The 24,946-nt window shown below is 39.7% G+C and overlaps 2 long non-coding RNA genes across 25 annotated transcripts; one reads left to right on the forward strand and one right to left on the reverse strand.

The window, feature by feature from the left end:
* Positions 1-11,800: 11,800 nt before the first annotated feature.
* LOC113317713 lies at positions 11,801-15,658 on the reverse strand. 9 transcript variants are annotated; one of them, XR_003343891.1, is made up of 7 exons: positions 15,469-15,658; positions 14,716-14,930; positions 14,479-14,632; positions 14,077-14,153; positions 12,404-13,888; positions 12,195-12,306; positions 11,801-12,078 (listed from the first exon to the last, which is right to left on the reverse strand). It is a non-coding gene; the product is annotated as an uncharacterized LOC113317713 (long non-coding RNA). The 9 variants fall into 9 exon arrangements; XR_003343888.1 differs by having other exon boundaries at positions 12,195-12,296; positions 12,386-13,888; XR_003343885.1 differs by having other exon boundaries at positions 11,801-12,636; positions 13,737-13,888.
* A 1,921-nt stretch (positions 15,659-17,579) lies between these two features.
* LOC113318397 lies at positions 17,580-21,446 on the forward strand. 16 transcript variants are annotated; one of them, XR_003344524.1, is made up of 8 exons: positions 17,580-17,842; positions 18,166-18,253; positions 18,540-18,582; positions 18,813-19,043; positions 19,140-19,724; positions 19,954-20,123; positions 20,212-20,250; positions 20,333-21,446. It is a non-coding gene; the product is annotated as an uncharacterized LOC113318397 (long non-coding RNA). The 16 variants fall into 16 exon arrangements; XR_003344523.1 differs by having other exon boundaries at positions 20,216-20,250; XR_003344514.1 differs by having other exon boundaries at positions 19,954-20,753; positions 21,055-21,446.
* The last annotated feature ends 3,500 nt before the right edge of the window (positions 21,447-24,946 follow it).

Consider the following 24,946-nt stretch of genomic DNA (forward strand, 5'->3'; position numbering starts at 1 on the left):
GAGAACGTGGGACATTACCGCGCAATGGAAGAGCTGCGTGATGAGATGATGGCTGAGATCAGGCAGTTAAAATCCAGACAAGGCGGAGGAAGGCTTGAAGAGGTGATCAAAGAAGCTAACTCCACGCCCGTAACTCATCGCCTGGCAAATACCCCCATTCCGTTAAAGTGCCCTGTCCCAACTTTTGAATGCTATGACGGATCCAGTGATCCCGCGGCACATATCCGATATTATAATCGTATCTTAGCCCGATGGAGTCAGAACGACGTCGTCCTCCGTAGGTATTTCCCATCAAGTCTGAAGGGATCGGATTTGTCTTGGTTTGACAATCTGCCACCTGATTCCATCAACTCCTACGATTAACTCGCAGAGAAATTCTTGAGAACCTACATGTAACAAAGTTGTCAACACCGGAATGGATAAACTTTTTTCTCTGGCAATTGGTTACAAGGAGAACACGAGGGAATACACCAACAGATGGCACAAGATCTGCCAAGCCATAGGGAGTGTGGATCCCATAGTAAGCATCAACTGCTACAAGTGGGGATTAGACCGAATGAGTCCACTATTTTTTGAGATCCACGGAAGCGTACCTAAGACAGAAGGAGATCTTCGAATAATTATTGAGAAGTATGCTCGTCTTGAAGAAATCCAGCGTGGGAACCCGAGGGCACAAACACAGAGGTCTCACCGTACCAATTCCGCAGAACAAACCAGCGGGGCCAAAAGAAATAGCTCAGTGGAACGACCGCACGAAGATAGGAAGGAACGAAGAGATGAACGACGAAAAGACGATCGAAAATTCGAAGATCAGGTTTACACGAAGCTCAATGCTAGCTACGCTCGGATCTTGCGAGAGGTCAAAGAAAGGGAAAATTTGGAGTGGCCGTGGTCTAAGGGAAAACATCCCCCAAGGACCGAGAAGTCTAAAGATTACTGTGAGTATCGTTGCTTCAATGGACACCATACCGAGAAATGCAAAAACCTCAAAATAATGATCCAAAAATTGATTGATGCTGGCGAACTCAAGCAATACATACGAAAGGAAGTCACCGAGGACAGATCCAAATGAACCAAGCAAGTTCAACTTCCAGAGGGAAACCGCACAATCAACACCATCTCGTGTTCCGAAGCCGCAGGGCCCTCACTTACAGCGCAGATAGGAAAGAGGCTACGAAAGCAATTAGAAGACCACTGCGAATTATATAAGATTGATGGCGTAGAGGTGGACGAGCACGAAGAGTGGATGGATGCACCTATCATCTTCGATACTGAAGATATCGAAGAAGATATGGAAGACCATAACGATCCCTTGGTCCTCACACTACCAGTGGCCGGATGTAACCTCAAAAAGATCCTCATCGACGGGGGAAGCTCAGTGAACGTTCTATTCTACGACGCCTTCAAACGGATGAAGCTCCATGATGAACAACTGATGACCTCTTATTACACCATCTACGGGTTCAACGGAGCACCCACAAAGCCATTGGGAGACATCGTGTTGCAGGTGAACGCCGGGCCCATGAAAGTAGAAACACGATTCAGCGTGGTAAACGCCCCATCCCCCTATAACGCCATTATTGGACGAAAGTTGGTACATAAACTCAAGGTAGTGGCAGCAACTTACTACCAATATCTCAGGTTCCCTACACCCGAGGGAGTAATGGAAATCAAGGGAGATCGGGTCTCTGCAAAAGAGTGCCAGGCCACTCAGGATCATATCAACAACGAACAGGAAGAGCAACGAAAAACCCGAAGGATCAAAAATAAAGAAGCTGCGAAAGAAAAGGCCATAGACCTGTTCCTCAAGGAAACCGAAGGTAAGGGCTTGACAAAAGATGATAATGTCCTTAACACAGAGGCAAGTACTTCAGCAGCCAACGAAGGACAGAAACATACCAAATAGAAATTAAAGAACGTCCCAGTCCTTGGGAACCCGAAGCTGGTATTCACACCAGTGGAGCCCGTAAAAAAAATCAACATATGAACTGAAGAAAACCCGAAGATGATCAAAGTAGGGACCATAATGGACGAAGAAAAAGAAGATTCCTTAACCAAATTACTTAAAGAATACGCGGATGTATTCGCCTGGAAGTTAGGAGACATGACGGGGATTGATCCAAAAATAATCCAACATGAGCTGCACATCAAACCAGGCACACCACCTTTCAGGCAGAAAATAAGAAAAGTTGCACCAGAGTATCATAAGGCAGTAGAAAAAGAACTTCGGAAACTACTAGAAGCAGGATTCATCAAGGAAGTCAAATAACCTACATGGATCTACAACATGGTCGTCGTTCCTAAGAAAAATGGAGGGGTTAGGATATGCATCGACTTTACTAACCTCAACAAGGCATGTCCAAAAGACAGCTATCCCCTACCGAGCATAGATAAACTGGTTGAAACAGTGGAAGGGTACGAAGAGCTGTCATTCATGGACGGATATTCTGGTTACAACCAAGTAGCCCTGGCAGAAGAAGATCAACTACACACAACATTCTACACCCCGCATGGACTTTATTGCTACACTAGAATGCCCTTTGGACTTCGAAATGCAGGGGCAACTTACCAGAGAATGGTTGATGCTATCTTCAGGCCATGGATTGGTAGTACCCTAGAAGTCTACGTTGATGACATGCTCGTCAAAAGTAGGCTGCGCAAAGATCACCACCAGGACCTGAGAGATATTTTCGAAGCAATGAGGAAACATCACATGAAAGTAAATCCATAAAAGTGCACCTTCGGTGTCACCTCAGGGAAATTCCTAGGATATCTGGTAACAAAAAGGGGTATTGAGGTAGACCCTGCGAAGATTCAGGCCATAGTGGAAATGCCATCTCCGAAGAATTTAAAAGAAGTGCAAAAGCTCAATGGGTCCTTAACATCCTTGGGCAGAGTTATTGTCCGATCCTCGGAAAAATGCAAACATATTTTCAATATTCTCAAAAAAGGGAGTAAGTTTGAATGGACCGCAGAATGCGAAGAAGCCTTCCAAAGAATCAAGGAATACCTGGCTTCAATTCCAATCCTGCAGAAGCCTGATCCTGATGAGGTTTTGGCATTGTACATAGCAGTGACAGAAGACGCAGTTAGCACAGTGTTGGTCAAAACCAATACGAAGATAGAACAACCTATCTATTATGTCAGCAAGACCCTCAATTCTGCGGAAAGGAATTACACGAAGATCGAACAACTCATCCTGGCATTAGTATGGGCTACTCAAAAGCTGAGAAATTATTTCCTAACTCACTTCATCCGCGTCCCATGCAAAGCACCACCGGAAGCAGTCCTCAAAAGAGCGAGAAAAGTAGGTAGAATAGCCAAGTGGAACACCCACCTGGACCAATTCAACATCATTCATGAAATTCAACATTCCCAAAAATCCCAAGTATTGGCAGATTTCTTAGCAGACCTCCCCCTGGACAACGATGAAGATATTAGGGGGATACCAGAAGCCGACGAGGAAAGCAAGGATCCAGTTGATGTCCTCGAACCCGCGAGTCAAAGACAATGGGAAGTCTTCGTTGATGGTTCCAAAAATAAGGAAGCGGCAGGAATAGGCATTGTTATCACCACCCCAACTGGAGAAAGGATCGTACAGGCACTCAGGTTAGAATTCAAAGAGCATACTAACAACATCGTCGAATACGAGGCAGTCGTACATGCCCTCCGCTTGATAATAGAGATGGGGGTAACTGATGTAAGACTGACAAGTGATTCGCAGCTTGTCATACGGCAAATAGGGCTCGAATACAATGTGTACGACGACACCCTCTCAGCTTACATGGCCTTGGTCCAAACATTGGCATCACAAATTCCGAACATCAAGTTCCGACACTTATGCAGAAGGGATCTCAGGCACGCGTATGCCCTAACATATATATCATCCATGCTGAAGGACAAGAGTATCGAAGCTATCAAAATAACAAGGGTATACGAGCCTTCGATTGCATCACAATTTTCCTTTGCTACAAATCAAGATACAGTGGAAGAAGATATCGAAGATCAGGTGGGAGAAGACATCCGTAACGATTTTGACGAAGAAGATATTATGTCAAGAGCAAATCAAGACGAAGATTTCAACAACGAAGATGATTGGAGAATGATGATCCATGCGTTTCTCAAGGATGAAACCTTACCCGCGGATCATAAACAAACCAGGAAAATACTCTCCAAAGTAGGAAGATATGATCTTCGGGATGGGGTCCTGTACAAGAAATCTTTCCTCGGACCGTTACTACGTTGCTTATCCAGGAAATAAGGGAATCGAATTCTAAACGACATCCATTATGGTGACGCAGGGAATCATAGCGGCATGAGATCACTAGCCGACAAAGCAAAAATGCAAGGATATTACTGGCCCACAATGATACAAGATGTTGCAAGAATGTCCCGACGATGTGAAGAATGTCAGCGTTTCGCCAAAAAGATACACGCACCAGAAACAACGTTGAATTCTGTGGATAGTCCGTGGTCATTTGCAAAATGGGGCATAGATATCGTTGGGCCTTTCATCGAAGGATCAGGGAAAAGACGATTTTTGATAGTAGCCACGGACTACTTCAGTAAATGGGTGGAAGCCAAAGCCTTAGCCAGGATCAGAGGCGTGGACGTGTTTACTTTCATATTCCAAAACATTATTTGCAGGTTCGGCATACCAGCGGAAATCGTGTCCGATAATGATAAACAATTACAGGGGAAAAACATAGACATGCTCTTCGACACTTTCAAAATAAGGAAAAACAAGTCCACCCCCATATACCCTCAAAGCAACGGACAAGCGGAAGCTACTAACAAGACCCTCGCCCTTATCCTCAAAAAGAAATTAGACGAACACAAGGGGCGATGGTGTGAACAGCTATACAATGTATTATGGGAATACAGGACAACACGAAGATCTGCCACTGGGGAGTCCCCATTTATCCTCACTTATGGAGATGAAGCAGTCATCCCAACAGAGATCCTCATGCCAACCACAAAGACCGAAGCATGGGAGAAAAATCTCACAACAGACATGATGTTAGAGAGACTGGACGACCTGGAAGAAAGGAGGGAAGCAGCATTGCAAAAGATGGAAAATTATCAACGGAGATTAGCGAGAGAGTACAACAAAAAGGTTAAGCTTCGAAATTTTGTAGAAGGGAAGTATGTGCTAAGAACAATCTCGCAGTATCAACGAGAGAAGAAATGGGGAAAGTTAGCACCTACATAGGAAGGACCTTTTATAATACACGACATTGCGGGAAACTGTTCCTACTATCTTCGCAATCTGAAAGGCGAGGTCCTCCGGCACCCTTGGAATGCTAAATGGCTCAAACCGTATTACCCATAGGAGCAGCGCAGCTTTGCATCTGCGTGAAGAATACCAGAAGAAGAAGGCAGCGTAACCGCTTTACATATTTCTATCTCTGGACGAGGAGTAGTAGGCCTCAACCTATCAATCAAACAAACTTTTTGGGAAATCTTCAAGCAAATGAAATGGTCAAAAGGCCCGCAGGGTGAACGCATGTACATTACATAATAAATTAACAATATTGGGGAAAGTAGTTAATCTACAATCTCTCAGGGCTCCCCTATCAGTGTCTATGAGTGTAAGACCAGGGGGAAGGCACCCAGCAGAAAGAGATACCCAACCAATTTTAAGGCAGCGGGTCGACGGAATGGGTGCATGTAAATATTTCAAATAAGCATCCCATATCCTAGAACGCTGCCTCGGCCCCCACCGTTTGGGAATCCTCTGGCCCAGGATTCGCCAGCGGGGTGATAGGTCTCAAGACGATCACGAAGGTATTTACCTTCGGTGTCGCACCCAAACACTCTCAACTTTTTACAAAGCAAGTTATTTCTAGTTTAACACTTCACAATACTTAAAATAAAAATGAATTGATAACGCAGGTATGCCAAAAGGATGATCCATTTCATAAAGAGTTGATTACAAGTTCAGCAAATAAGATAAAGCAAGAAACACATCAAAAATGATCCGAAATTATATAATAAACAAGGATCAACTTTCTATGACTAATAAAAGAAATCTACTTGGACGATACAGCTCCATCAACAGGGTTGTCTCTGCGAGATGAAGGTACGCTACCACCTGAAGAAGGCCCAGAAGAACCAGGCAAGGGCGCGGGAAGGGGACGACGCGGATAATTCTTGACAAGACCATGTTCGACTTTAAGATCAAGTTCAATCTTATCTAGGACTTTGTTGGTATCTTCAGCCAACTGAAATCGAGCTTTATAAGTGATAACAGCGGTCCGCTGGTTGGCCTGAGACAACAATGTAGATAGGTGTTCCGCCTCTTTGGAGGCAATCTCCGCTGCTTCCTCACGAGACGCGGCCAACCCTTTTAAATAGTTGGCTTGTCCTTCCTGCTGCACTAAGGCAGATTGATTTTTTTTAAGCTCATCATTTGCTGCGTGAAGCTGTCCCTCGAGTGCAGAAAACAAGAAATACCAAGGGGTTAAAACGAAGAAATAACAGAATCACACTCGATAAAACGAGTTTATACCTTCGACATTAGCCGAAGCCTCTTCATACTCATTAACAACTGCGTCCCGAGCCTCATCAAGAAAGTCATATTCGTCGGATAGTTTCATATAATACGTTTGAAGGTTCGTAAGAGAAAATTGACTCGCGTCTAAGTCTACCTGCTTCATTGAATCCAAGTAACGAATATGGTTGACTTCGTCATTCATCTCCCACATCCTTTTATGGAGTCGATACACATTCACTTCAAGATCTCTTTCAGATTCCACTTGGCGAGCAACATCAGCTCGAGACGCTGCTAGGGCTTTACTAAGAGCACCAACCTCAGCCCTAGCATTATCTCTTTCCTCGGAAAGATGCAGCATGCTATCCCTAACCCCAGGGCCTAAGAAATAACGAGCCTGTTGTAACTCTCCTTCCAAAAAGCGCACTCTAGACTCTAAGTCTGAAGCATGTCCTCGAGCATCACGCAGGTTGTCACGCGTCCATAGCAGCGTATCATTAAATAGACGACGGTCATGATTGTACTTATTTTGCATATCAACCATCAATGTTCGCTTTTCACGCCACTCAGCTGCTAAGGCGTTGTGCTCATCAGCACGAGCATTCCACTTTACGGCTTCGCTTTTCAACTTACCCACCAACTCTGCAATGCGGGATTTCTGTCGTTCCCTTTCTTTCCGAAGCCATATGAGCTCGGGGACTCCACCCACTGAAGATAGGGTGGGGAGACTGAGACAGAACACCAAAGTACAAATAGGGAATCACGAGGAGTAAAAGACCAATAAAAATACGAACCTGTGAGGGACGATACATTTCTGCGAGCTTGCTCCAATTCGTTGCGGACTATAGCAAGTTCCGAACGGAGACTCTCCTCGGCATTACCCAGCCGCTCCTTTTCCTTCAGGCGACCCTTCAGTTCACTTATTTCCATCTCGGCCGCAGATAGTTCTTCTTCTCTATGACAAAGCTTAGCATCCAACTTTAAAGACTTTGCTTTAAAGAATTGGTATAGAACATGGTTACAATGTTCGCTCCTCATCATCTATGCCACAAACGACAAACATTATTATACCCAAGGGATCGGATATCGCGAAGAATACAATGTTCGTATATCATGAGGGAATCAGTACAAGGATTTACCTCTAAGACACGCTGCTGGGGAAAACCGTATTGGTACCCATCATCTATGGCCATCATATCAGCAACAGAGGAGGGAGGGTCAACCACTAGGTTAGCTTCTGAAGCTCTCAGATTCTTCTCCCACATCTCAGCAACGCGGACTTCAGAAGACACTTGCATCATCTGACGAGTATAAGCGTCAGAATTCTTCTCACCAGGGACCACTGGGGCAGGGTTGGGGACGAACATCAGATTTTTCTTCTTAAGCCAAGCCAAAATGACATCTTCGCCTTCAGGCATTAGCGAGTAAGGGAAATCCTCTGAAGGAGATTCAACCGCGGACTTCCCTTTGGCTGTTCTCCCCTCACTCGCGCAAGTCTCGACATCACCAGCCTCAGTATGACCACCGGCGTTTTCAGCCTGCTGACCAGTGGCATCTTCTTTACCAATATCCCAAGCACATCCCAATCATCATTTGGGGAAAGAAATGAGAAGTCTTCGACAAGACCCATGGCAGCATTCACATCAAAAGATTCCCCCGCGGAATATATCCTACCAAAAGAAAATTCAGGGGAAATAACGGGCAGAGTACCCACACAAACATTATTATCGCCAACAGGGGCAGATCCACCCCCGCCAGTACCCCCAACGGTAATATTACCCTCAGACTCAGCATCACCACCCGCGGCAATTTCTTATTCACCATCACCACCCGCGACAACTTCTTCTTCACCATTACCACGTTCGTCATCAGGGTGAGAAGTATCGTACGCTCTTCTCCATCGGACATTTCTTCATCCTCAGCATACGCTTCGTTTACAGGACTCGTAACCTCCTCATAAACCTCAGCCTCACCGGTAACCACATTAGAAGATTGTTTGGGTCCAAGTTTCTTCTTCTTTGACACCTACAAACCAGTACACATCCCCACAAAGGCTCATTTTTTTCCCTCACTTCAAAAATGAAAATTATTTCAAGCAAGGAAAAAGGGAAAAATAGAATAGAGAATATAAGAAGAAACTATACCTTGGCAGCAGCAGCACTCTTCGGTGGATGGGTAGCACCAGAACCCTCCTCCTCATCTCCATCAACGACATCAAGAGCGTAAGGAAAATTCATGCCCGCGAAATTCGGAAGCCAAGGACATAAATCTCCATAACGAGCAGGAGGAGTTTCACGAGGCTTGCTGTTTTCAGAAGGACGCCAACCGCGCGGACCAGGAATCCAACCATAAGCCCAAGGACCAACTACCTTAATAACAGTAGCATGCCATTCATAATCATGGTCATGCTTAATCCTTTCACGAGCAGGAAAGAGTTTCCGTTTAGCAGATCCCTCAGTACCAGGAACATACTTCAGCTTGGCATCACTCACCTCACTCAAAAGACGAATTTCACCACGAGGAGCAGCAATATTACGAAGACTAACACTCCACGGCTTACGGTTTCTACTGTTGACATAATCCCCAAAGGAACTGTTAAAATTCTGAGGAGTGTACCACTCTCTCTCAACAGGATTTGGAACATAGCAGGTCATCATAGTCTCTCCCTTGCTTCGCAGGTAACATTCCTTCAGTGAACGAAGATAATTCCCAGATAGTTGTGACACGGAACGATTATGAGTGTTTGTGGAAGAGCCTTCGCGACTAGCCAACACGTCATAATAAAAGGAGTCACCCGACTTATATAGAGGAAACATGAGACCCGCCTCGAAGGCTCCAACCATAGGCAATAGATGAAACTCGTCAAACTGATACTTAGCAAGGAGCTCGTAAGTGATATCATCGTCAGGGGCATATAAGCGAACCTCAAAAGCTTGAAGCTCATGTTTTTCCTTGAACATCTCAAGATCAATATGCTTGAAAGTGACCTTCTTCTTACCAACTGAAATGCTGCGTATCACGGGGACAGTTTCTTCTTCGTCTGCGGAATCAGAAGTAGGACTCAATTCCGAAGCTTTCCTTTTAGAAGTAAGATTTTTAGACGGATCAGCTCTCGGTATAGTACCCTTGGAGTACTTCCCTTTGAAAGAAACCGTGGGAGGAGGAGGCAAAGATTTCTGCGGAGGCACTGAAGGAGGAGCCATAGAACGAAGGGGCGGAACATCCAATGTTTCATTACGATGAGGAGGAGCCCGCGTGCTCCTAGAGTCATCACGAGTGAGAGCATGCGTACTCCTAGAATCTTCACGAGGACGAGAAGGGACACGGTTAACAGAATACCTAGACCCAGAAGGACCCTTCGGCACATCCCCTTTCTTAGTAGGCACAACCTTCGCACCAGAGGAAGATGAAACCCTATGACCCCGAGGATCCGATTGCGAAGACTTGTAAGGACCTTCCCCAAGTGGAGATCTGTCTGAATCTCGACGCGGAGCGGATCTTGGCGGACTAGACGGCGGGGTTTGGTAAGGAGCCCGCAGACGATCAGACATATCTACAAGGAAACACGAAAACAGTTTAGAGAAGAATACGAGGAGATCACTAAAGATCAAAAAACCCATAATTGATGGTTCATCCGGATAAACATTAAAAACCCTAAGAACTAAAAATAACCAGAAATACTCCATCAAACTCCAGGGATAATACTTAGATACAGACTCACAGACTTTGTAACAAAGAACAGGGGCAAGTATATATGCTTCGACATGTGTGTTCTTCATCACAAAGCCAAGAATACAGCAGCAGAAAACAAACGGGTAGATACATAGATAAATCAATGATGAGAAGCTAATGAAAAACCCCATACCTGTATAGAAGAGGACGACAAGCACCAACCACAGTCGAAGAAAGGAGGATCAGAGATATCAAAAGCTAGTTGTCTGCGATACAGGGGCAACAACAGTCGAGAGCGAAAGAGACAGAAAATTGAATGCTGTTATCTTCCTCACAAGAATGACGATAATAAATGACTAAAGAACAAGAAGAGGATGCACACTGACAAGAAGAGGATAAATTTTTTTTTCACATTCTCTTTCCTATTTATAAAGCCAGAGAAGACAATAATTGTCCCTCGTACCAAGGAGCAGTTATGAGGAAAGTTAATGCAAAGTGGGAAACGTGCCCGTATTTATAGGGGAAGTTATTTCAGGAGAGATAAAACGTGTAGGACGACCTTTCTTCTTCTAAATAGCAAAATGCGCCCAAGTCAGAAGAAGAGGGGCAAATTGTATGTATACCTTTCATCATCCACCACGTGTACAGAAAGAGACACGTGGAAGGCATGCAAAACAAGATATCAAAACATGATAACAAGCATCTCATCAGAAGATGCCACCGGTCAGCAGATCTGACGGTCAGGGACAGAAGATCACAGAGGTATGATGGCTTAGAGGAGCACCAGATAATACCCCTTGGGTGTTAATACACCCAATCCCGAGGAAGATCCCAGATCAACGGCTGAGAGGAAGTTTGACTGACACAGATGTGACCATACAAAGAGACACTTGTCTGACACGAGCAGACATCCATCTACCCGCATTAAATACCAAAGAGATATACACGTGTCAATCAGCTCGTGGAAGAGGCGAGGATAACCCTTCGTATTCAAGCTTAGGCCGCAGCATACGCCGAAGACCTCTGCGTAATGGGCACAAAGCACAAGAAGATAAGATTACAACGGCACCTCATAAGTGGGACCCACGTTCCAACCCTATAAATACCCCTCTTCACTAAGAGAGAAGGGGTCGACCAATCCAGAGCAATTATAGGAGAATATAGGAGAGAGAAATAGGAAGAGTAAGTAATCCCCCTACTTCCGCAGACCTATGTATACTCTAAAGTCATTCGACTATCTTTTTAATCATTCAATACATAGTGAAACACCAGCCCCGTGGATATAGGTCTTAGTGCCGAACCACGTAAATCTTTGTCTTATTTACATTTCAGCACTTTACATTCAGCGTTGAACTGCATGTGCTTTACATTTATACTTGATTCTCTGTTTATTCCTTTATACGAACATTATTTATGATAATATTCGACTAGACAATGACAAGATCGAAGGCTTTGAGTCGATGAATCGATATAATCATCCTCTTTACACATACGACGTACAATTTTAAAATTAGAATGTATGCGAATATTGTTTGTGAACACGTGGATGGCTTCGTGATTTATGTGTTCACAATACCTATTGATATCTTCCAATAATTTAGAATGTATGGCTAATTAAGCACAACAAACGACGACCGAGACTCCTAATAGTTGACTCAACAATCTATTATTAATGGCAGACTACATAAACAGAAGTTCAATTATCTTATTGGATTCTTGTTGAAACCATAAATCGTTGTTCCCAAAAATCGAGCAAAAAAGAAAAACCGTTGTTCCAAAAAATAAACCTTTGCCAGTTAATAGTTTCACTGCCAACACACTCTTAACCAATAATATTTTCAAAACTCAAAAGAGGGCATGTAAGACACGCTCTTTCGTTCTTTACCACCTCCACCATCAGAAAGGAACTTCCCCTACAAATTCATAGTGAAAGGAGTAAAAATTTTCATTATTCTGACAAAAGAATGCGTAATCGTACATTCAAGAACAAACAAACTCTTTCCATAATGTGATGAGATTAATATGTTACTTTCTGTGCTCCTAATTCTCTTGGTGTCTTCCCTGATTTTGTTTGCTAATAATATTTCCTTACTTGCTTGAACTCATTCTCGCAGTAGCACCAATTTATCGCCTGCATTAATCTTTTGGCAGGGACATTAGTAAAATTTCTTGATGAAGCAGTTGAAAAAAAGATAAAGTATTGCCTAACTATTAACTTACCTTAGAAAATTTGTATACCTTAGTCTGATTTATTTCCTTGCTTAAATTAAGTGCCGATGAGAGCCGATAAGAATAATGAAGAAACCAGTACAATTAACTTACTTTAGGCAATGAGAGCCGATGGTAGCCGGTAAAATTTCTTAAATTAAGAGCCGATGAGAGCCGGTAATTATTAACTTACCTTAGGCAATTATCAAAGCACCAAATTACAATTTTGAAGTATTTACAAAGAAACTAATAGCTCAATGTGGCTGCAAAAAGATGTATCGAACCACATCAGTATGTAGAAAGCAAAGGTAAATTTCGGAAGAATGTAAAGAAGTCGCATATAACAGATGAACATAGTATCTAAACCTAACGAAGTTTTTTTATGACACATGGACGGAAAAATTTCCCGATTAAAAATTAAAAAGCAAGTACACAGATGAACTTCATTATATTAAATTCTAAATTTAACGACCAATACATATTCCCTAAAACACATTCCCGAATAAGTTCCCGCAAAGCGTCAGTTGTAGGAGTTTTAAATTTTTGTTAAGTATTATCTTCTATTTATGTTAGATTGTGCTCACTACACAATTAATTGATAGTAGCTTGAACCCTATCATATTCAAAATATAAATGGGAGATAACGCTTTTTAAATATTTATGTATTTAGTGAAGCGGCGCTTTGATAACGCTTTTTAGTAGCGTTTTACGCTTTGCTAGGAGAGCATATCGATTTACGCTTTCGCTTTTTAAAACATTGAGCAGGTTAACAGAATTTCCATTCAAATTCAATAAATAGAAAACAGAAGACCAAATTTAAAGTAATTAAGAATTATTTGTTGCTGGATCTCAATAAAATGCAAAACCCTGAGTTGTTGAATTCCAGTTGGTCTGGGATCTAAATAAAATGTGTGAGATGCAACACAATCCAAGTGTATTTTCCTGGATTATAATGTCAGACATAGTCAATCAAATTACATTATGATGTATATCAAAAGATTTCGTAATCAAACATTTCAAATTAGAACTGCGTATGATCCAAAAGCTATTTTGTTGAGAACAAAATTACGAAAAAGCCTAAAGATAAATCAAAATTTATTACTCAAATTTGTAACGATCATTTAGCTCCAATATATACCGAATGAGACTCAAGAGTTAGTTAGACTGTTAGATTGCTAAGGTTGAAAGTCCGTATCCAGTATAAAGACTCTCGAAAATTCTCAAACTACGGCCTAAAACACCCAGATTAATCAAGCTTAGCCAAGTTTTAAAATAAATCAGAGCACTGGGAGAAAAATCTTGCTGTGAAATACAACCAAGATGGTATATGTATAGCTCTTGTGGTTGTCATGAGTAGGTTTACCTTACTCTTATCTCAAAGAGCATTCCAGTATTGATTATGAAAATTTGCTTGCTTTCCATCCGAAAATGTTGTGATTTCTAGCTGAAGCATTCATCTGGCCATCCATGGTGCAGGAACGATCCTCATTATTGTATTTAGCAACACAACAGTAACTAAGAAAACGTATATCAGAAAATCATTAAACAAAAGCAAAATCCTCTAAAAAAATAAAATTCTTCAAGCCAACATAAAGCAAGAGTATAAAACAAAAAAACAGTTTGGGGAAGGAGTCATATATAAAAAACCTAAACAAATAGCTCTAAGAACTTAAATATTACTGAAAGAAAAGTGAAGTAGCTACCTGCGTAATTGAAAGATGTTATAATATACATTTGCTTCCTCGATTTATCGGGAAGATGTTACAATATACATTAAAACCTGCATAAATCCATATTTTGATTAGCAGAAACAAAGTTTGAAACACAGGTTTTACTTATGACTCGAAGAACACAAATTCTATGTAAGAGTTTCAACACTCTGTAGAATATATAGACCTTCTTCAGTTATCAACACCCTCCATTAAGGGTGTTTACCTTAATTGAATGACAATTCGTCCTCATGTGGTGACTAGTTAGTGTGCACTATATCTTAATTAATCAACTAAAGGTGACTTTTTATTTCTTTTACTTTTCTTTCTATCTGCAGGATGGAAATAGCTTTAAGATACCTCATGTACAACAATCACGTTAATTACTGAAGATACCTTTATCTAAGACCCAGTTCTTCTAGCAAAGGCCCTCCCTTGGGTTTAGCAGTGGTCAAGTGTAGTTTCTCCATAGAGTACAGATACCCATCCCGAATCTACTTATCAAACTTTCAAATAAGATTTTTGGGTATGACGGCATGCAACTCTTCCCCTGTACCAATGAACGTTTTAGCACATCCAAACTTTTCTATTGATGTATTTAAATTTAGGTGTCCATTTACTCTGGATTGTTACCTGCTCGTCAACAGTAACCATATCAACGCTGGTAATGTCGTTGGTCGACATAAAGTCCAACTCTTCCCATTTTCTGGTAACACGGACGGTAATGATACTTGTTTTTCCTTTTTCAAGCGATCGTAAGATCTTGAGTGTGTCATGTGTGGTTGAGCATACTACCTTTTGAAGTTTGCAGGTAACCTGTGATGACATTGCTTTCTTTGTTTGGGTTGCTGCAGGCATTGAAACCAAATATCAGAAGAGAAATCAAAAATACCAAATATCAGATGACAAATCAAAAATTAAGATTAATCAAAACAGCATGACCGAACATTATCACGTAACAGGCCCATAATACTTTTTGATCGAGTGGAATCAAATTCCCTGTATTTCCGATAGTACTATTAATTCAGAATTCCCATGAACATGTAGCGAAATCAAATTCACGTAACTGGGAACCATAATTGACATAAACTCAACGACAAATCGAATCCCCTCTTTTTAAAGAGTTTTCAAAGAAAAGGGAGAAGCAAGTGACCTTGTTAATGGATGTCGAATCAAGACAAAACCAAAAAAAGGGAAATGGAAACTATTTTTGTGGAACGTGTAGCTAACCGACTAAATTATTTTTGTTAATCGATAACAGTAAACATAAGTGAAAACCCTATTCAAAAAGGGAAACTGTTTTTGTTCATCAACCTTGGATGAACTGATAGGCATCCGTCTTTGATAGAAAATGTAAACGGAAGGAAGAGAGGAGTCTAAACTTACATGTTGAACCGGAGAGACTGATGCTGCTCTGTGATTTTCGGAGACAATTTATAGAGGCAGAAGGCAATTAAATCCATGGCGTGCGTTTTTTTTGGTGTAATTTCACTCATAAATCAATCCGAACGGAAATCTCATCATTAGGGTAAACCCGGAACCATTACTGATTTCAGAATTTCTGAAATTGGTTGAATGGGAATTTGGAGCGACTATGAAATGTTAATGAAAGAAGGCTATTATTGAGGCGTCACACTTTATTAGAGGGGCGTCATCTAATAGGACAAAACGGGTCATCCATAAGTAATATCAAAAACTCCTTATCTCAAATAATTTTTTAATGACCAAATAACCCTTACTTAGCTAATTTTAATTTAGTTTAATTATAATCTAATTAATTAATGATTTGATTAAGACTAACCTAGACATAAATTAAAATTAACCTACTAACCTAGACGTAAGACTAAAACTAACTTAGTAACCTAGACGTAAGACTAAAACTAACCTAGACGTAAGACTACATTTTACGGTTTGAATAAACTAAACATAGACGTAAGACTATATTTCACGGTTGATTAAAACAAAACCTAGATGTAAGACTACATGCAAATCCTATTTTACGGTTGAATTCAACCCGAACCCAGACGTAAGTTCTTCATAATCAAATTTTACGTTTAAAAATTAAACCTGAACTCAGACGTAACACCAGCAGAAACATAACTGAAGTTGAATAGAATTACAATTGAAGTTACGAGGAGAGGAAGAGAAGAAAGATGAAGAGGAACAATTTTTTTTCTTGAATTAAAATAGAAAATATTAGGTTTTTAAGTTTTCATGTTAGTTCAAGGGTAATCTAGGCATTTTGCTTTGGTATTAGGATATCCCATAACCATTTTTTTGGACACTAAGAATCCAAGTGAAGCCCCTCTAAAGAAGTGTGCCGCCCCAATAATAACCTTCTAATGAAAAGATGAAATAATGAATGATATTATAGAGGGAATGTTATAAGTACCCTCAGTATTGGTGGGCCGTGCACAATTACCCTCCAGGGGTGAAAAATAAGTCCTAAACAAAACTATATTTAGTTGAATTCCTATTTTAACCTTTTACATCTTCTATTCTTCTTCATTTGTTCGATCAAAAGGAAGCCTATTGTTGGGGCTTCATAATTTAATAGAGGGGCTTCACTTAGATTCCTAGTGACCAAAAACTTGGTTATGGGGTATTCTTGAGTCAATACTAAATGTCTAAAATACCCTTTAATTAAAATAAAACCTAAAAACTAAAATCAAAACCTAATTCTAATCAAAAATCTGCTCCTCTTTTTCTTCTTCTTAATTTCCTCTCCTTCATCAACCGGAAATCTTTACATATTTTTTTCAATTGAAATTGTTTCGTCGTCGTTGATTAATCGGCGATTAGAAAAATTTATAATCATCGATTGAAATCTCCATAATCATAACCAACTAACTAGACATTAGGATCATGGGATATTAGGGTTAAATTTGTTGAAATCTAGAAAAAAATAGGATTACAGATTCACTTACGGTTAGAAAATTTTAATTTCCAAATCATAAATTTGTTCTTGTTCCTGTTACGATTAGGAAACCAAGAACTCCTAACCGTAAATTAAAAAAGAAAAAAAATATATTGTTACAGTTAGGTTCGAATCTCATAAATCCTATCCGTAAAAAATACTGGATGATAATTATTTTTCATTTAAACAAGGGATATAATCAAATATTGGAGATAATGTCTGACCTGCCATATATTTAGCCAATCTTATCTCATGCTTGAGATAAATGAGTCTTAAGACTTAAAGACTATCATTAACGAGTATCCATCTAAGTGACGGTTAGATAAAGGATAGTCAAACCAGTGTGAACCCATTGTTTGACACTGATTTTGTTAAGATTTGTTTAGGAAAAAAAATAACTGTGAAGATGTATTCATGTTTCGTATATGCCCTGTTCTTTCTTCCCTTCATTCTTGAGCTGGGCCGAAGATATCTCCTATATACGCTTTTAATGCATGGCATATATATTTTTGTCTTTTACCTATGGAAACATAATCATCTAACTCCTTTAAAATTTCAAGCTCATAAGGTTTTATGTTCAACGGTGACCCTCACCCAGTCTTAGAATTTCTCCATTCCATTTTTCAAAGGAGAGAAAAATAAAGTTTTCCTCGCACAAAATAAAAAAAAAATTGTTTATTTATCCCAAAAAAAAAAAAACGAAAAAAATTCGAGAGGAAAAAAAAACCTACAAAAATTCTTCTTCCTTTCTTCTCCTTTATTCACCCCAAAAAAAGTCTTTCTCCATCCGATGGTTCATTCATCGTAAACCCTAACCCTAATGTGTTTGATTTTATTTTCCAGGTACGTTATTCATAGTTTGTTGGTAAACCCCAAAAGGATCCGAAATCTTTGCTAACGAAGTGAAACTGATAAACTCTTTTGGCGATCAATGAACCCTAACTCTTTTGCTTTATTTTGCATCTATGACTTTTCATTGCTCTTGATAAACTACAAAATCATATCCTTTGTTGCTAAATCATAACCCTAATCTTCATATATCACATGATGTCAGGAATTCTTTGCAATATGATTTTTGGATCTTTTATCTGATTTAGCATTCAATTTTTAGCTATACTTTGTGATTAATATATCTATAAATCAATGATTGCTATTTTTCTAAACAGAGAGTGGATGCGGTAATAATCCCATCACAAAATCATCAACGAGCTGAGATTCACTAATTAAGAGCAATGATAAGGAAGACTACGGCAGGTAACTTTTCTGATTACGATCCAGGGTTTTTGTAATACTCACTTTAATTGTTTGATTATATCATTTTCACCTCCCCCTCTCCCCTCTGTTTTGATTCTCCCTTCTCCCATGATTTTCTGTTGATTTTTTTTTCCTTTTTTTTACCGTGAAATCAAGGTTTGATTTAGATGTGTTTTGCTTTTGTAGGTGAAGGTTTATCAGTTTTAACGTGATTTAAGGTTTATTTCTAATTATTTTTGGATCTAAAGGTTTGATTTGCTGTGTTTTGATTTTTACTGAAAGCCAGACGTGATTTATGTTTGTGGACAATAAGATCATATACTCTTTTGGTAAACCCTTACTCTATTCTCCTTGACCTGTTTCTCAGAGTTTGGCTAACTTTTGCATTGCTCTCATTTTTGGCTAATGGGTCTTCTTAGATTTGTTTGTTAAATTAAATGGATAACATGTTGAACCCTTTGTTTATGGAGGAATATTGAAATGGCTTTTTAAGTTAGCTTTGTTGCAAAAGTTTTAATTTTGTGCTAATTGAACTATCAAGTTTTATTTTTGTTTGCAGATTTCGTCCGCAGATGCACAAGTGTATAAAGTAACGGTTTATGGTGCAGACCCGACAGGAAAAACAGATAGCAACAAGCTCTGCAGGAAGCACTTTTTGACGCTTTTAATACGGCAACAACAATGACAGACGAAAATGATAATGAGTTTTTAATGCAAGGCATCGACGATCTTGGAGGTCCTCAAATTAACCTCGAAGAAAGTTCACATACTATCAGCGGTCAGGAGGAAAGTTAGTAGTACATTTCTATATGCCGAATTCACTTGCAAAGAGACGTCTAATACGCATAGTGATATTTTGCTAACAATAATACTTTTGGTTTAACAGATCCATGGAGGATCATTACGGGCATCTGATTGACTCCTAAAAGATGGATTCCCGCATTGTTTTCATCCAGAAAAACACACGACTTGCTTGGTACTGCAGAACTTTGCTGTGAACTTAGCAGTTCATATTCACAGACATCCATACTCCTATCATTCTTTTATTTTTTGTTGCAGAAATTAGCATTTAGAATTCTTTTAAAACATGTAGGATCGAGGAAAGGAAACTGTAACAAACATATCCATTTCTCGTGGTGCATTTTCTAACAGTGGAGGTAATCTTTATGTTTATTCATTGTTTTTTCTTCCTTTGGTGTTATCCCAAGCCACCATTCATAAGGCAAAGTGCGATGTCCCATTCCAAAAGCTCTGTAAATGATATTGCTTCTCAATGAAGACAACATGGTAAGGGTATGCATCAAACAAGAATAGTTTGATTTGATTGTTCTTCTCAAATTCGCCTCGCCACACCAAATCAAATTATTTGCTCATATATTTCTTGAATTTCCGATTACATATACATGAGTAATTGTAATGCAGATTGGAAGACGCTGAAACCGCTCTATACAATTTTAAGCCGATAATTAAGGTAATGTTTCCCTTTAGATTGGATTAATTGTATATCTGTAAGTCACAGAAGAATATAACATTGGTACATACTCCTTTGGTGTAGAAAAAAAAATCATATTTCTATTAAAAATAAATGGACACAGGTGCTGATGTTAGAAAGGATGCTCAATAAATAAATGGACACAGGTGCTGAGAATTAAAATTAATTGCAACATTTGTGAGTTACTCTTGGATTATTCCATGTGCAGGGAGACAGGCTTCATGATGTTATCCCCAAGAATCTTATTTAGAAGTTTCAACCCTTGAATCTTGATCCATGGATGGAGGTTATATTTTTTTTGCTTGCCAAGCTCAACATTTTCCTGCAATTTGTGACTAGACAGCGTGTTACCGGTGGGCTTACCTTGGAGAACCTAAGGTTCAACCTTCCGAGCTGTGAATATTCCTTACTTGGTTATGTTTTTTTTGCTTGCCAAGCTCAACATTTGCCTGCAATTTGTGACTAGACAGCGTGTTACCGGTGGGCTTACCTTGGAGAACCTAAGGTTCAACCTTCCGAGCTGTGAATATCCCTTACTTGGTGAACTTTATAGGAATTTGCTAAAGATTTTTCCCCAAACGATGCAGGAGTATAAGAGTGAAAGTCACCCTTTTGGAGACGTCTTACTGAAATGTTAAGGAGTTGTGAATAGCCCTTCGGCCACCGTAGTCGCGGTTGACTCGACCTTTGTGAAGAAATGTCAAGGTATAGTCCCTACTTTTCGCTCTGCTTCTTGAAGGAAAAACTTAGTACTAATATTTGGCACAAGAACTCTCACTTACTTTTGCAGGGAAGTATACATTATCGTCTACAAACGCTACCAAGCTATACTTTAATCATAATGAACTTGAAATTCAGCGAATGCGAGAGAGGTAGACTATTTATATAATCTTCTGTGATTTTAGGTGATAAATTCGGCTCCGAGTTAACATTTAATTCGAGTCGAATATTGCTAGAATAACCAACATACCTTTGCCTGCATCCATGTTTCATAAGGTGGTTAACAGGGTAATCCTTTTACCCGTTCCATTTTTTTTTTTATGCGAATCACATAATTTATGTTGATTGTTCTTCAAATGTTGTTACTTAATATGCTTCGACAGTGATTAGGCTTGGACACATAATGGTTATATTTGGAAATTAATTTCTTCATTATTTATCCTCTATGTTCTAAGGATACGACGTCCATGTGATTTGCATTTTGTCCTTGATCCTCCTGATTGGATTTGAGTTGTTATATAGTCATGTCTTATTGTTGTGTAAGGTGTTAGTTGATCATTTTCATGTTTGACTTTGCCGTTCACGCCAGTGTTGTTAGAGCTTATTGGTTTCTCCCACAAAGAAACAAGGTTCCTCATGAGTACATTCACATTTGCTGCTTCTTTATTGGGGCCTTTTTGTGGGAGGTATACTCTCGGATCTTCTCCCAAAGATTTTATTCATTTTGTAATGTTTTTTTAGTTTGTTCAACTATAGCACAGCTTCCTACTGGACCATATGATCCAGGATTGAGCAAACCAGTTGGTCAACTAAATGTGATTCTTCTTATATCTGCATGCTGCCAAGGGACACACAACTATTTTTGGCTGATGGATATATTGTAAAACCATTATTAGAAGTGTCAACTGTTTTTGCTTATAAATCACTATGTAAATATCCCGATACATTTTGGTTCGCTATATAGTCTTTTTTCTTAATATAGTATTGGATGCCGTCACAATATCAAGCCATCACTCTAAAAGATTATATATCAAGAAAAACTCTCGGTCCAAATCAGTTAATATTATTTCCTTGAACCATCCGTTTGCATAAGTTCTGTACAAATGTTATTTTGTTTTGTTGTTTCCAAAGTTCGATGGATATTGTTCTTTGAAATAATTGTCTCCATATAAACTCGATATTTAGGATTCAATTATGAGTTTTTTAATTGTTTTGCTAGCTTATAATGAGTTTGAGGAAAAAAACTTAGACAAGCACTGGCATTTCGAGATCATGAGAAAAAGTGAAAGTAGAAGCAGTATAATTCTAATTAGCGTAAGGTTCGGGCTACGCCCCATACAGACTTTCGAGCATCAGTGCATCACCAATTTGTTGGGTTATTTTCATCCATTTATCACAAAATAAAAAATCTTAATCCCCGGGGTGGGGCTAACCCACGTCACATCCAATCAAAAATCCTAAGCATTTGTCGGAACGAGGCGAGGTTAAGGGACGAGGCAAGGTGAAGCGAGGTGAAGGGACGAGGCAAGGTGAAGCTTTACCAAATAAAAATTATGGTTAAAAGAAATGATCGAGGTTAAGGGACGAGGCAAGGTGAAGCGAGGTGAAGGGACGAGGCAAGGTGAAGCTTTACCAAATAAAAATTATGGTTAAAAGAAATGATCGGGACGAGGTGAGGTAAAGTCGATCCACATAGAAATTAAAAATTCTAAAGTTCTAAGCGACAGGGCGAGGCGAAGCCGAGCTGTACCAAATCAAAAATGTGGTTACAAGAAAAAGATGCCCGCTGCGTAGCAGACATGGACCAAATGATGGTGGATGGTTTTGGTGTCCGCCCGATGCGTAGCACGGGGAGGGGCGAAGCCTTGCAACAACAAATCAAAAATGCGTCGGGGCGAGGCGAAGCCGAGCCACACCTAATCAAAAATGTATCGCTACGGGTAAGGGTGAAGCCCCATGACGCCTAATAAAAAATACACGACGGGGCGACACGGGGTGAACGGAAGCCGAGCCACACCTAATCAAAAAGGAGTTTGGGCGGGGTGAGCCGTGCAACACCAAATCAAAAACGCATCACGAAGGGAAGCCGAGTCACACCTAATCAAAAATGTATCGTGATGGGGCCGGACGAAATCCAACGACACCTAATAAAAAATTCACAACGGGGCGAGACGAGGCGAAACCACATCACACCAAATCAAAAATATGGTTAGAAGAGAAAACATGCCCGAGCGTAGCACGGGCACAAAATCTAGTTTACTAATACGGTAGGGATTCTCCTACACTACACAGTTGGATTTTGGAAACACAGATACCAAGAAACTTTTTTTGATTTTCGCTAAATAAACTGTGTAAAATAATTTACGGTTGGTATTATAAATTTATAACCTAGCCGTAAGCAAATCTACGGTTGATTTTTTTTATGATCAAATTGTATTAGTCAACCACCTAGTCAAAATTAGTCAACCCAAATCCGTTCTCATTTATTTTGATCTGATCTGTTTTTAATATGCTCATTCATTAGCTTTTAAATGTTGTCTGAATCTTTCTGTATGATAAATCGTTTTGGTTATTGAATTTATTGTAAGATTCTCACTGTTTTTTATTCCCTAGTTTTTATTTTTCTTTTTCTCCCTTTCTATGTGTCGATCTCTTGTTCTAATTGATCTGTTTTTCCCTTTAATGGCAGATTAATCTTCTCCTTTATCTGTTGCCACGCATGGTGTTGCAGTATTGTCCCATCAATTATCTGGGTTTCTTCATGGTTGGCAGTATCAAAGTTGGCATCTTCAAAAGTTGGCCTTATCTAACAGTGGTGTGTATCTTAGTCATCTTTATCTCGTCGATCCATCGTTATCTGATTAAGAATCATTGTTTTGGTTTTAACAAGTTGCTGCCTTTATCGATCTCTGCTTCTGATGTTATCTATATTTTTTTAGCAGCTTTGATTCCTACAACTTTTATCTGTTCTTCCAATTTCTTAAACCTATAACCCATACTTATCCCTTTTACCTCTTGCCACCTCCTTCATTTTTTGTTTATAAAACCCACCTCATAACCTTCTCCTTTCTTCATACCCTCTTCTGTTTTGTTATCATCTTCTTTCTCTTTATTTTCATGGCTCGTCCTATTTTGAATAATATTGCTCACCAAATGGAAAGTGTTTCTATCAGTGAAGAGCCTATTAGGAGAAGAGTGATTATGCATTCTAACACTGCTATCTTAGCTGGAATTAGGGATTGGCAGTTTAGTCTTGCTGGTAAGCTTTATGCTCCGGGGGTTATGTCTTGGAAGGATGCTGAACGTGCAGCTAAATTTATATGGCCTCATCTTCGAAGACACAATCAATGGTTTGTCCAGGTGCGTGGTTTAAAACCAAATATTTTTGTTATCAAGTTTAGAATTTCAGAAGATAAAGATGCAATTTTATTTGGTGGAGCTTGGAACCTTGATGGTCATTTGGTTGTTTTAAATGATTGGAATCCCACTATGGATTATCATCTACTGGATTTTACGGTTTCTCCTTTTTGGTTAGAGTATAAATATCTTTTACATGAGTTCACCTATGCTGATATTCTTAGAATGTTTGGTAATATTGTTGGGGAAATAGAACCAGATGGTGTGAATCCTCCTACATCTTCTAAGTATAGAGCTCTTGTTCTTATTAATGTTAACACTCCTCTTATTACTGGTATAACTACTGCTAATGTTGCTGGTGTAACTAGGTGGATTGGTTTTTTTATGAGAAACAACCATATCGTCTTTGTCCTCAATGTAAAGTTCCTAATCATGAAGAGATTGACTGTGCTAATATGACTCATACCCGTCATGAAATGGAATAAATTGTTCGTGGTTTTGGTTTTGCAGAGCCCATTTTGCCTCCTCAAAGGAATCCTGAGCAAGAAGCACAACTCTTTCTCCAACATAGATCTCAGAGGCGTGATAGACTACGACAACCTATTGAAAACAGCCTAGACCCTTTGATGGTATGCGCCTTTCAATCTTCTCGGCCACTGATTCAGGTTCTGGTGCTTCCTCTTCATATCACAATCAAGCTCCGCCCTCTTCTTCTTTGAGACCATCTTCTACTATGACTAGTGACTGTGCTAGTACTAGTGGTGTTAAGAAGAGATATCGTCGCACACCTATTTTGGTTATAACTTCTGAGCCGCATATTCCTGATGCTGATTTGGATTACAATGTTGTTACTACTCAAGCGGATGATACTGTCTCTGTTGAAGATGATACCACTGCTTCAGCCATGGATAATGTTTGGGACATTGCTGCAGCCTCTGCTTATAATGCACAGAATCATACTGATGCATGGCAACATGTGATTGTCAAAACTTATCCTTTTTTATTCATTTTTGCTTTGTTTTTTCTTTTGTTGTTTTCTTGCAATCTTTTTTTGAATTTCTCTGTTATTACCGTCATGAAAATTCTTTCTTGGAACTGTCAAGGTATAGGTAACCCTCATACTC

Source organism: Papaver somniferum, chromosome 10 (genome assembly GCF_003573695.1).
Source record: "Papaver somniferum cultivar HN1 chromosome 10, ASM357369v1, whole genome shotgun sequence".
In the NCBI taxonomy this organism is placed as follows: domain Eukaryota; kingdom Viridiplantae; phylum Streptophyta; class Magnoliopsida; order Ranunculales; family Papaveraceae; genus Papaver; species Papaver somniferum.